At 44.0% G+C, this 12,976-nt stretch overlaps 1 pseudogene; it reads right to left on the bottom strand.

Annotated features, from left to right (window-relative positions):
- Positions 1–2,779: 2,779 nt before the first annotated feature.
- Positions 2,780–3,443, bottom strand: LOC134499758 (putative ribosomal protein uL10-like; annotated as a pseudogene).
- Between the last annotated feature and the right edge of the window lie 9,533 nt (positions 3,444–12,976).

Genomic DNA, 12,976 nt, shown 5'->3' with positions numbered 1-12,976 from the left:
TTCTTCTCCCGGAATAAGACGGGGGCTCCGACCGGTGAGCATGCTGGCTCTATGAATCCCCTGTCTAGGTTTTTATCGATGAACTCCCGGAGGGTTGCCATCTCCTTCGGGGTCATCGAATAGATCTTTGGTCTAGGTAAGGGGACGTCGGGCAGTAGGTCGATCCGGCAATCCGTCTTGCGGTGGGGGGGTAGTTGGTCGGCTTCTGCCTCTCCGAAGACCTCGGAGAAGTCGGCGTATTGTTCTGGTAGGTCTGCTGTGGTAGCGGCATTGTCTTGTGTGGTCGCCTCCGCTCGTCCTACCGTGGGGTTGCTTTTGCCAGCTGGTACTGGTGCTCGATACTCGCCGTCGCCGAATGTGAAGGTGCGGGTCGCCCAGTTGATCCGCGGGTTGTTTTTCGCGAGCCATGGCATCCCCAGGACTGCAATGGGCCGTCCGATGGGCGTGACTACGAACAATGTGCGCTCGGTGTGAGTGCCCATTTGCAGGGTGACCGGCTCGGTTTGTAGCGTGGCTGGTTTCCCTCCCGCTGTAGAGCCGTCCAGCTGGTGGAATGCCAGCGGCGTGGGGAGGGGGAAGCAGCGGAGGTCGAGTTTGGCGACTAGGTCGGGGTGGATGAGGTTTTTTGAGCACCCCGAGTCCACTAGTGCCGCGGCCGTGGTGGCTCCGTTGCCGGCAGAGAGTTGAATTGCTGCCAATATTACGGAGCTTTTGTCGTTTCGTTGAGGTGGTCCGCGTTGCTGTCCCACCGCCTGCCTCGCCACGCGTCTCAGAGCAAGCGGGGAGCATTTCCCGCCGGCTGGTCGGGGTCGGTATTGTCCTCTTCCCCCCAGTAAGCGTCCCAGCCCTCTTCCGGTGTCGCTGTGGCCACGGTCATTCGGCGGTGAGGGGGCGGCCCCGGGTTGGGTGGTTTGGGGCTAATTTTCGGGGCGGGCTTGGGCGCGCTGGTCGGCGGTCGGTTGGCGAAGCAATCCGCCGTCTTGTGCCCTAATTTGCCACACCTCCCGCAGGGCTCCCGGTTGAACTTCTTTTTTGGGTATATGGGGCCGGCCATCCCCCCGTGTGGTGCGGGTACCTTTTTCCCGACATAGTTTGTGTCTTCCGTGGTTGTCATCAGGAAGGTGCGGTGCGCGTGTTCGGCTTTCCCCGCGAGGTGGATCCACCCGTGTAACGTTTCTGGGTCGTCGCGGTAGAGGGCCCATTGGAGAACGTCGCGGTTGAGCCCCCTTTTGAAGATTTCCAGCAGGGTGGTCTCAGACCAGTCGCAGACCTTTCCCGCGAGGGCTTTGAACTCCAGGGCGTAGTCAGGGACCGTGCGTGTGCCCTGTTTAAGTCTCTGGAGTGCGCTTTTCGCCCGTACTTTAGCTAGGGGGTCTTCGAAGTAGTTTTTCATCTCTTTGATGAAAGCAGGGAAGGTGGCGAGGGCGGGGGAGCTGGACTCGTACAGTTGGACGTACCAGTCCGCCGCCCTGTCTTGGAGTTTGATCGCCACGGCGGCGATCTTGTCGGCCTCGGAGTCATAGGAGTGTCCGTGCCTCCCCATGAACTCCCTAGCGTTGGTCACGAAAAACGAGAGTTTTGAGGGGGTCCCATCGAAGAAGATGGGGAAGTCCTTTGGGGCCCGGGCGTTTTGTGCGGCCCCGCCTCTCGCTTCCCGGGGTGTGGTGTCGGCCGCCTGTGCCGTCTGCTGGCTCTCTGCTGGCCCGTGTGGGTTCGGTGCTTCGCTCGGGGTGTGGGCTTGTGCGGGGACGTCGTTGGGTGGCGCGGGGGGCATGAGCGCCTGGAGCATGGTCCGGAGTTCCGTCAGCTGAGCCCGCATGGCCGCGAGTTCAGCTCGTGCCTCCTCGTCCACAGCCCGCGCCGCTGCTGGGGCCGGTTCCGTTGGCGCGTCCTCGGGGGTGGGTTGCCGGTGGGGTTCATCGTCCCTCCGCCGCGGGTCCGCTTCCTCCTCCGTCTGATGGGTGTCTCCGTCGTCCTCCTCCGTGTCGCTCACCGTGGGGCTGTCGCTCCACGCCCGTTGCTGGGGTGCGATGTGGGGCGCGGGGTCCTCCGCTGGTTTCGGAAGTCGTGCTGCTCCCTCCCGCGGTCGGGTTGCCTCCGTCGCCATCTCCCCTTGGGGTTGGAGCTGAGGCTCGGGTCGGGTGGGGTGGGCGTCCATGGCTCCGGGAGTCCGCGGTGCCTCTGGCCTCGGTCGGTCCTCCTCTGTCTCTTGCCGCGCGGCTCGCCCTCCTTGCCCGCGTCGTTCCGGCCTCATCTTGCTGGTCTTCTCGCCGTCTACTCCTCCCGCGGCTCGTTGTCGTCCGGTGGGGCTCGGCGAGGCTGAGTTTATGACTCTCAGCTTTATGTCATGCGCTGCCTACCTCTGAATAACGTTCAGACACTGGTTTGCAAAGCAGGCTCTGGTTTATTTCAGGGTAGGTACAACGTTGGTAGAAAAAAGCTGAGAGTGACAGGAGCGCGCCGGTGCGGGGTTTAAATACCCCGCGCCGGTCAGCGCCCCCTCGCTCTCGGTCACGTCACCCCCCTTTGTCCCATGCGTTGCCCTGCCATTGGTTGAGGGTTTCCAGGATCGCCCATCCTCAGGTTTTCATTCTTCTGCTGATTGCTTTCAGCTGGGCGATCCCCGTTGTATTGCCGCTGATGGCTTAGGTGGCTCCGTGATCCGTTTAGCTATTGTTTGTTAGCCGTTAGTCGTTGTGGGTTGATGGCTACTTAACTTGTACCCCTTCACCTATTTCCTTGTCATTGTCATGAGTGCCATTGCGCTGATGACTTTAGCTCAACGGCACTCATGACACCCAGTCTGAAGACAAACACTGGCTATATTACAGATGCCTTCCAAGAAGCACTTGTGCAAATCTTCCTCAGAAATGTCCCAAATTTCTGAGTTGTCAGTGCTGCCACTATCAAACGCCTGTTGGATGATGAGCCCAAAGGAGAAGGGTGAGATAGTCAACATATTCAGCAAAGTGGCCCCCTTTTCATCTCCAGTCTTGATTAACTGCACATCACTCAGATTTCAAAAGTACCTCTGGAGATTTTGGTAGCAATGTCCAAAGCCTGGAAAAGGAGGTCTTTTCAGAGCCCAGGCCTGTGTTCTGACTTGGAATGATAACATTGCAGGCAGCAATGTCTCCAGCCCATGAAGCATCTGGTAACTTGTTGACCAACAGGGTACTGCTGAATTCTTGATGAACACAAAGCCCATCTTTCCACAGGCATGAGGCAGCAGCTTTTCCAGAGCAAGTTTGTTTTCCAGATGTTTTCAGATGGCCTTGCACATCATGATAGTCTTCCCCATGAGGACAACACCCTTCCCATGCATGGGCATATGGATCTGCTGCATCTACTTGGAAGCAACATTTCCAACCCATGATGAAACATTCTGGATAATCATCCAAGAAGTAGTTGGACTTCCTCATGGCTTAGTCTTCCTTGGGCATTACAGTGACCCAAGGATCATGCGGAAGAGATGGCAGTTTAAAGACAGAAGTGTTCCCTCACAAGGCCTCCATGGAACAAAAGGAGGGATTGGAATTTCTAAAGCTGGCTTAGAAACATCAGGGAGCAGCATGGAAGACAAATTGCTTAGGCTTTAGGTGGAATTGCCCTTTTTCCTGAGGAAAGGAATTCATGTTTCTTGCCATTCTTTGACTTTTAAATTCATTGCATTGCAGAACACAAAAGGTGGTTTCCATAGTCAGTCAGTCAAACTTTTTTATGGCTCACAGACCCAGACGTCATAAAAGAAAATACAGTACGTAATACAAAGTACTGTGTAGTGTGCATGATAAAAAGGCCTGTAATTATTCTTAGTCTGCACTGTTGTCAACAATGCACAAATTCAACAGGTTTACAAATACAAACTTTGCAACAGCAAGAATTATCTTGAGATCTTTATCTGCCAAAAGAAGCTGCACATAGAATCCTTCTGTTCAACCTGGACATGGATTAAGAAGAGGCGTTAGTAATTCATTGAAGGTGTCTCAGTAAAAATTACAGTACAGCAGGAGGTGATTCTGTGATTCAGGGCTCCCATCTTTACAAGGACAAAGCCTTTATAGGGTATTTTGTGGTATCTACTCTCAACAGTGCTGATGGGAAGATATTGAGCTGCAATAGTGTAAAGGCCTTTCAAAATTTATTGTTTGTAAGTTGGGCCAGATATAATGCTGGTTTAAAATGAAATTTGCTGTGCCCTAATTGACCTCTAAGTGACATATTGGCATGATCTGTTTGTAATTCTATATCAAGACTTCTTTGTTTAAGAGCAGCTGGTCTCAATAGAGAGCTTGGGCTCTTAAAAAATTAAATACTCTATGTGTTTCACCATCAATATATTTAATGATTACGATGAGTAATACTAAATCCCTTGTACCCTAGTTTCCTTTCTGTGCCAAAATTACTGTAGATCTTTATTTTCAAAGCCTTCCATCTAATGTCCTCATTTCATTTTGCACAAAAGTTTCCTGATCCCTTAAAGATTCCATGGTTTCTTCCTTGCTGCCCTATATGCTTGAAACTGCAACTACATGATACCAAGCATTTTACTTGCTTCTTAAGACCCACCTTTTTTTAGAACTCTTTCCAATGTTTCCTTTTTTGACATTTTTGTAGACAATTAGCTAAACTGACTAGCCAAACATAGCAATTGAAAACATTTTTTTCAAATCTTTCTTTCCACTTTACTGAACTGTTCTCTTTGCATCTGTCATGTTCTGGTACAATGATGAGTATATCACTGGGCTGAGATCTAAGCATTAACTTCCACTGGTTAGGGGATGACTTGTCACAAAGCCCTTCTGGCCATGCAAATCATGCCATGTGTCCTCATCTCTGAACTTACCAGAAGGAATGACATATTTTACCCAGCAGCTCCTAGTGGAGCCACCTTACTGAGATGGCAGACTCCTATGGTAAGATGTTTAAATTAACACTTCAGAGGATAAAATGAACCGACTATGTCTTTAAAGACCAGGTTACAGATCAAACTGAATGATACTTGTGTCCTATTTATGGCCCTCAGTGAAATGTTATATACAGGCTTGAGAAGATCCAAGGTACAGAATTAGAATCTTTCATTGCCAATGGTCTTGAGGTAAGCATGCAGGCTGGAAGATTCCCAGAACAGACATGTATTTGCATCAGCGTTTTTGTTGAAGGACACCCGTATTATTGTATTGTGTTTATTATCTGGGACTTCATAGCCCAGGGCTGAGATCTAACCTAGCTAGGTACCTTGCATAGTTTATGTTTACTCTGCAGAACAGTGTTTCTTAACCTTAGCAACTTGAAGGTGTGTGGACTTCACTCCCAGAATTCCCCATCCAACATTCTGGGAGTTGAAGTCCACACATCTTAAAGTTGTCAAGGTTGAGAAACATTGCTGTGGAACCTTAAAACTTTATTGACAAGAGGATGCAACATCAGTATCTATAGCTGAGTATGAAAGCTCTAGATTGGTGAGGCCTAAGAAAAATGCTGAAAAACTTGTTGTTCTTGCTTGTCTTAGAACAGTGTCAGCCTGCTCTTTGGGCCTCAGTCCAGCAATTGACTTCAGTGACTTGGAAAACACACCCCAGATTTGGGTATGGTAGTCACTCATAATACTGGCCCAATCCAAACAGGATAGGTCTATCAGAAATTGCAAGTATGAAGATTAGGAGGAAAAGTTTCCCATGACATAGCAGATATTTAGGAATCTCAAAGGATATCATTAAATCCATCAAGGAGAAATTCATTAAATCCATCAAGTTGTTAAGGATGTATGTGTATTCAGAAGATGGGAATTGCTGGACTTCTCAGTATTAATAAAATCCAGGTCACATATATTAGATCTTAAAAGTAGATCAAGAAGGTTAAAGATAGCTCTTATTCCCAACCATCTTGGCTCCTCTCAGCAGGTTTAGGGATATAGGAAGGTGAATACCATACCTAATAGACATATGGTGGTGTTTCTTATCCATACCTGTGTTATGCAACAAAGGGCTTAGTCATCTTTAAAAGAATCAGCAATAATTTTTTGCTTTTAGTGTTTATTTTTTTTCTCAGCCAAAATATGTTCCACTTTGCACTCTGACTCTTCAAATTAGTACAAATATAATACCTGTGAATATGTTTATTTTCACTTGACAATCAAATATTCCAAAGTCAAACATTCAAAATACTCACTGATGACCTGTACCACCATTGTAGACAACTTTGTGACGGTTGAATTCCTAATCTACAGGCAACAAACTGACGTTGGGGAAGTTTTCACATGCATGATTTTTTTCCCTCATAGTTTATTGTACTTAACATTTATTAGGGTTAATGGTAAAAGTGAAATGGACACGACTTGAATAGATCAGTAATAGAGTGTCCCCAACCAAAATTGCATAAAAATATTATTCACATTTATTACTGAAAGCTGGAGCATATGTATTTGGAGAAAGAGTAAGGTAGTGTGAGCCCTTCAAGGTAGACAGACTAGGAAACCAAGGCCATGCAGGTCAGTACTACTGTTATGGTAAAGGTATAGTAACAGAATCTTGCAAGTCTGAATGTGCTCCTTCCTCCTTCCCTTTATCTTTGTGTGAACTAGGGAGGGGCTTGTCTGAGCATTTACTCACGTTATATTCTTGGCCCGGGCACAGGCCCCTTTTATCTGATCATTGCCTTGGTAGAGCTTCAAAGCCATTCCTTCAGCCCTCTACAGGTTGCATGTGCTTTATTCAAGAGAGGTAGACTATTTGTTTGAAAGTGTCCATTTTTGAGGGGTATCCAATCTTAGTCTGGTTTTAAGATCAGAAATCATAACAAGGGACAATAAAAACTTGTTTGCCCACCCAAAGTTAGCATCTGGACAGCAAACAGAGTAGGCAACTGATCATAGGCTTCTACATTATGATAAGACTATGTTAATTATTTCCAGTTTTTATCTCTCTCTGTGGGTTTTAGTAGATGAAATTATAGACTTCTTTGGCAATGAATAATGTTCATTCAGTTAAGCTACTGTGTATTGTTGAACATTATTATTATTCACTAAATCTATAATATTTACAGGTACTAGGAATAGGTGAAATGTTCATTTTTGTCTATTTCTTATGCTGCAGTATGGAGCAAGACCATACCCGTCTACCTGAAAGCCAGTCTATAAAGTAATAAATATTAATTTGATTTAATTTACCTGACAGCGATAGCTATTGAACTCAATGTAACTTATTTCTGAGTTGACAAATGCAGGATTCCACTGTAAATGTGTTTCATCTCATTTCCAGATACATTTCTGTTATAATCAATTCACAGAAATGTGCATACATGTTCATTTATTTCTGTATATCCATTTTAGTATGCAATTTTGCCTCATATATGTATATATATGATCTTGTGTTTGTATTTTTGCAAGCAACTTTCCCCAAACATAATGCAGTTTTGCACATTGATTTCATCAGTATATAATTTTGAATAGCCTTTTCCCCAGATAGTTATGTATGTTTCTACCTGGGGAATATATATGCTTCCACCTGAAAGGGGGACAGGTAAAGCTTGGGTTTCCATTTTCTCCATGGCAATTGTGGGCCTATCCCAAATAATCTCAGGCCTGAGATTATACTGTTTTATACTGTGTTTTATACTGTCATCTGGGATTCATTTTGGCTTATAGATTCTGATGAGTGGATAGGGTGCTCTCTGGCATAAGCTTCACCACCTGTGGTCTTGATCCATGTACCTCTGGCCCTGTAGGATAACAAAGTGATACATGAGTAGCTGGGACTGGGAAACTGTCAATGACTCTTTGGTAAAAGGGGTTGCCCCAGTTGCATTGAAGGAGGCATTGGTACACTCCATATGAAGAGGCTTTTCCTAGATCTGCAATATTGTATAACTATCATCCTGATTGCAACCTCCCCTTTTCAGGGAAGGTTGTTGAAAAGATAGTTTGGGTTCAGTTGAAAAGTGCCCTAAAGGAAATGAACTATTTGAACCCTTTCCAATCAGGTTTCAGGCCTAGGCATAGGACAGAAAGAGCATTGGCCTCTCTAGTAGCTGTAGTGATGACCTCCTCAACTCACGGCTGCTGCTGGAAAGTCAAGTAGAGGCAAAAGGAGTCTTCACCAAGTGTTGACTAATGAGTCAGTTGTAGCCCTACTTAGAGTGGGAGGCCCAGGAGACAAAAACTTGGGTCCTCATCACCTTATTTATTTATGTATGTATTTATAAACTGTGTGTGTTTGTGTGTATAATTTTTATTAGGTTACTCTCTTGGTTTGTCATTTGTGTTTCCTTTTTACATTTTAAAGCCTCAACCAATTTCTTTTGTAGATCCAGTGAAGCATCCTTTTCTAAGTCATTCTCTCTGCCTGTCAGTTGTAAATCCATTTTCGGTACCATCTGTATCTTGTCAGATAAAATTTGTTCTACATCTGCCATTTCCTCAATAGCATCTTTTGGACATAGTCTATCCATAGAAGCAAACATCATTACTGACATTGTTGATATTGTGGCTACAATTTTCTGATTCCATTCTTCAAAAGTCTCCTTCAGTATTTTTATTGTTATAAGGTTTTGCAACATTTTACGGGCTTGTAATCCTCTACCTAAAAACTTTAGTCTCCTCTAGTGTCCAGTTTTTGAAATCATGAAATTGCTTATCGTTGTTGTATTTTGTAAAAAGCAAAACAGAATCTATTTCTTATGAGAAGCTTTTTGTTCTTTGCAATTAATTCCAAAATCTTATTGTAGAAGTTTCAATATTCCATTTTTATCTGGAACTTTAGTCTGTTTATAATTTTCTAAGATCAAAAGCTTATTTAGCTTTTTGCTGTTTATTTCAGATTCTTTAAATTCTTAAGCTTCTGATTAAACTTTTATTTTGTTCAGGATTGAAGGCAGATTCACCTGGCATTTTCAAACCTGTCATTCTGAAGGTCTCTAATAGAAGTAGTTAAGTAGCAATTTCCAAAAGTGATTAGAAAGTGAGGATTGTGAACTTAGTGTCCTTTAAAAGTCTATGCTGTGGTTCTGAGCAAGATGGCTGATCCCGTTGTCTCCCAGTGCTCAAACCTGTGGAAAACTACTGTCCTGCAGTCTCCTTGTGAGAAACAGCCATCCAGAGCATATGTGAGTGATCTCCCATTCTCTCCTTATCCAGAAAGGTTCCAAGTAACCAGTCTACTCACCGGTTCCTTGGTCTTTGACATGGTCATCGGCCCCACTTTCACAGAGCTGTCTTCAGTTTGCCATACAGTAATGGTTGCCTAATCCCAAATACTCAGTCTCACAAGCTCGGGCTTAAAGATAACTGATTTATTAAAGGAATAGTATGCAAATACAGAGAAAGCTGAGAATGAGCAAAAGCGCGCCAAATACAAACTAAAAACCCTCGCTTCAAAACCAGTCCCGCCCTTCCTCCCTCCTAGCAACCACCCCCTCCCAGGTGTTAGCAACCGTTACCCACATCGGCCTGAGAAAGTAACCTTGAACAGAGTCACTAACCCAAACATACATTCCACAGTTGCGGTAAGAAGATTACAGCCTGGCACGGCTGGAAATTTCCAACCTGCAAACACGGGTTAGAAAAGTGACATGCGAAACGTTACGATGTATACAGAACATTGAAATGATGAACATGACACATACCTTCCCCAGAAGACCCTATATTGTTATTCTATGTTGGGCTACCTTTCAAAATTAAGTGGATGGTTCAATTGGTTTTCAATAGGTTTCAAAAATTCAAATATTGTTTTTAAGACCTTAAATGATTGGATCCCTAGGTACTTGTAGGACTCCAGAACCAATCTATCCAGTTTATTTGTCCAACATGAATGTTTTGGAATGTTGAGGATAGCCAGCCCACAAGACATGAGATTGGAGGGAGCAATGATGTTTTTCTATGGTGGTCCCAACTTCACCAAGTAGTGTCCAAATAGAACTTAGGTTGGCGCCACTTGTGGCATTTTTTCTGAAAAGCTGTCAGGACAGAGATATGCCACAGAGCCCTAACGTGTGGTTGACACCACCAGCTGTGTATTATGGCTGTGACTGTGATTATTGTTTGTATGTTGTTATGATCCCTGCTTGTTGAATATGCTGGTGTTTTTAATTGTTTCTGTTTTTAATGTTTTTTTAAAAAAATTAAACCTTCTTGAGTCATAAGATGATTCTGACAGTCTGTAAGTAAAATCAATTAATCAATCAATTAATTTTAAAAAAAATCCAGCTGGACAGCAAAATTGGAAAAAGGACCAAAACCAACATGTACAGTGCTTCATATAATCACTCACAAAAAATAAATCAGATAAGTTCCCATTATAATGTAAACTTAAACACATTTTTTTCATATCCCCAACAGAGTGGGGTTGAATTTTCCCAACTCCATGCTTCATTCCTGTTGGCCAGGTGGTGAAAAGAGGCTCTCAAGTCTCATAATATGATAGGGGAAGGAAATATGTGGTGAATTCTTGCAAACTCTAGAGGCCACATGGATTATGCTGTCCTGCTATAGGAGGCCCTCTTTTAGGGTATGATCTCATGGTGACCATATATAAAGCAAGGTAAGATGTGCTTTAAAGCTTCCATAATTTTAACTTCTCTCCAACTCTTCTACATGGGAAATAGTCTATTTAGACAGCAATGGTACACAACTGCTGTTCAGACCATAAACCAGAGATGCTGCATAGCAATTCTATCAACTGAGCTCTGTCTGCTTTCAGTCAAACAGATGTTGAGATTAAAGTTGAAGGCTGTTGTCTGCTTTTGACCCAGGAACAGATGTCTCTTCCTCCTTGTAGTTCAGAGCTGATTCCACTCCCCCCCCCCCAAATCTGTTTTCTAGAAAGCAGAAACTTTTGGTTTTGTTATTGTTAATGTTACTTTTCCCCTCATTCATTTTACAGAGGTTAAACTTCAATTTGCCAAGACATCGGGAGGCTAGAGATATCCACCAGAGATGCAACTGCCCAGCAGGTAGGAAGCACAGATGATGATGATGATGATGATGATGATGATGATGATGATGATGATGGGACAGATACAACCCAGGAGCATCATTTGAGACTTCTCCATCCTGGCTGTTGGACTGCAATTAGTTATTCCTAGCCAGCATATCAGGAGAAAGTATGAGGCTGTTGAACCTACTTGATTTAATCTGTATTTTGATTATCTGACTGTAAAGCATGTTTAATACAACCATAAAATTGCTACTGAAACACTTTTAAATTCATAAATGATCCAGTGAATATCCCAGATGCGTAGATATTTAACAATTATGAGAGATTATTGTCAAAGGCTCCCCCTGTACGTTAGGGAATTTGGTAATTGTCAATACTGTACTGCTGTCCTTACAATTCTAACACAAAATTTAAAACGTCTTTGATGGTAGCCTCTGCACTATCTTATAACCTCCAAGAGCAGTCAGTATCAATAAGACTCAATAGAATTCCTACGCATTAGTACATGCATATTTTGTATTTATGAGGTCCTTAAAAGGATCTATATAAACATTAATTTACCCATTAACTTATGAGTAAATTCATGAATCAATATGATGGCAGTCCTAATTCAAACATGAATTTAATAATGTTGAGAAAATTGTTTATTTGTTTGCTTACATGAATTATGTTACAACTCGAAGCAAATATTTGTAGCTCAGGGTTGAACTGTAGAGTCCTTGGTGCTCTCTGAGCCTTGTTGTTTTCTTGCAGACGTTTCATTGCCCGACTGAGCAACATCTTCAAGTGCGAGAACTGAGTGGGGCTTGCTCTCAGTTTATATACCGTGGCTTGCCCTGCTTGTGTTGGTGGGGGTGTTGTTCTCTCCTTGGGAGTTCTTTGATTGGGCTGTTGTTGGCTGCTTGGTTGATTGTCTGAGTTAATGGTTCCTTGATTAGGGTGTATTGTGCTGTTTGATGGTTCATCTGTGTATGATGTACAAGGGAGTATGATGTACTGTATGTATGATGTACTGTACACTCTCTTGCCAGCAGTCAACACCCAGATATGCAAAAATCAACACTAGAATTAACACCAGATGAACCATCAAACAGCACAATACACCCTAATCAAGGAACCATTAACTCAGACAATCAACCAAGTAGCCAACAACAGCCCAATCAAAGAACTCCCAAGGAGAGAACAACACCCCCACCAACACAAGCAGGGCAAGCCACGGTATATAAACTGAGAGCAAGGCCCACTCCCTCCTTGCACTGAAGATGTTGCCTAGTCTGGCAATGAAACGTCTGCAAGAAAACAACAAGGCTCAGAGAGCACCAAGGACTCTATGTTACAACTTTTAGGACAGTATCTCCTTGGCAACCTTCAATAATAGATCAAAAACAGAACAACAGTACCACATATATAAACTGAAGAAATTAGAATTATATATCAAGTAGTCACTGGCAATATCAAACAGCAAAATACAAATCAGCCGAGATGGGTGGGGGTGGGGGAACCAAATACATTTTAGGCCTGTTGAATCTTTCACAAATATGAGGCCTGATGAAACTCCCCAGAAAAAGCATTTCAGTTACCCTTTCCGTAATGATGGTGTGTCCTTTGTTATAGTTGCACTGATACCTCCCTCTATCTTAAGAGCAGGGAAGTCTGCAGGGAGGGTAAAAAAAGTCAAGATGCCCCCACCCCTCCTTTACATGCATTGATAACCCATATGGCTTTGGTCTTATGAAATGACTTAAGGTTCCAACTTGTCTTCCTAAGGGAAGCATTAGGGAATGGTCTCAGCATTTGGTTACTACTAGCATCAAAAATCAAAAGTGCAGATGAGGGGTCTATCATGGGTCTTTCTTGACTCAGGCTAAATATTGTGGTTCAGCTTTGTGGACAATGCAGACAGGGTTGCCTAAAGGAGTGCCCTGGAGAGTATCTTGGGAGCAAGATGTCACCCCGCCCCCTTCTTCTGCAAATGACCAGCCGATTCCATCCTTTGTAGAAACTTGGAGTTAGGAGAAAGGCATGATTGTGGTAGAGGTGGTTTG

Source organism: Candoia aspera, chromosome 6 (genome assembly GCF_035149785.1).
Source record: "Candoia aspera isolate rCanAsp1 chromosome 6, rCanAsp1.hap2, whole genome shotgun sequence".
Lineage (NCBI taxonomy): Eukaryota > Metazoa > Chordata > Lepidosauria > Squamata > Boidae > Candoia > Candoia aspera.
Note: the sequence above shows the minus strand (reverse complement) of the source record. Positions and strands in the feature narration are given on the sequence as shown.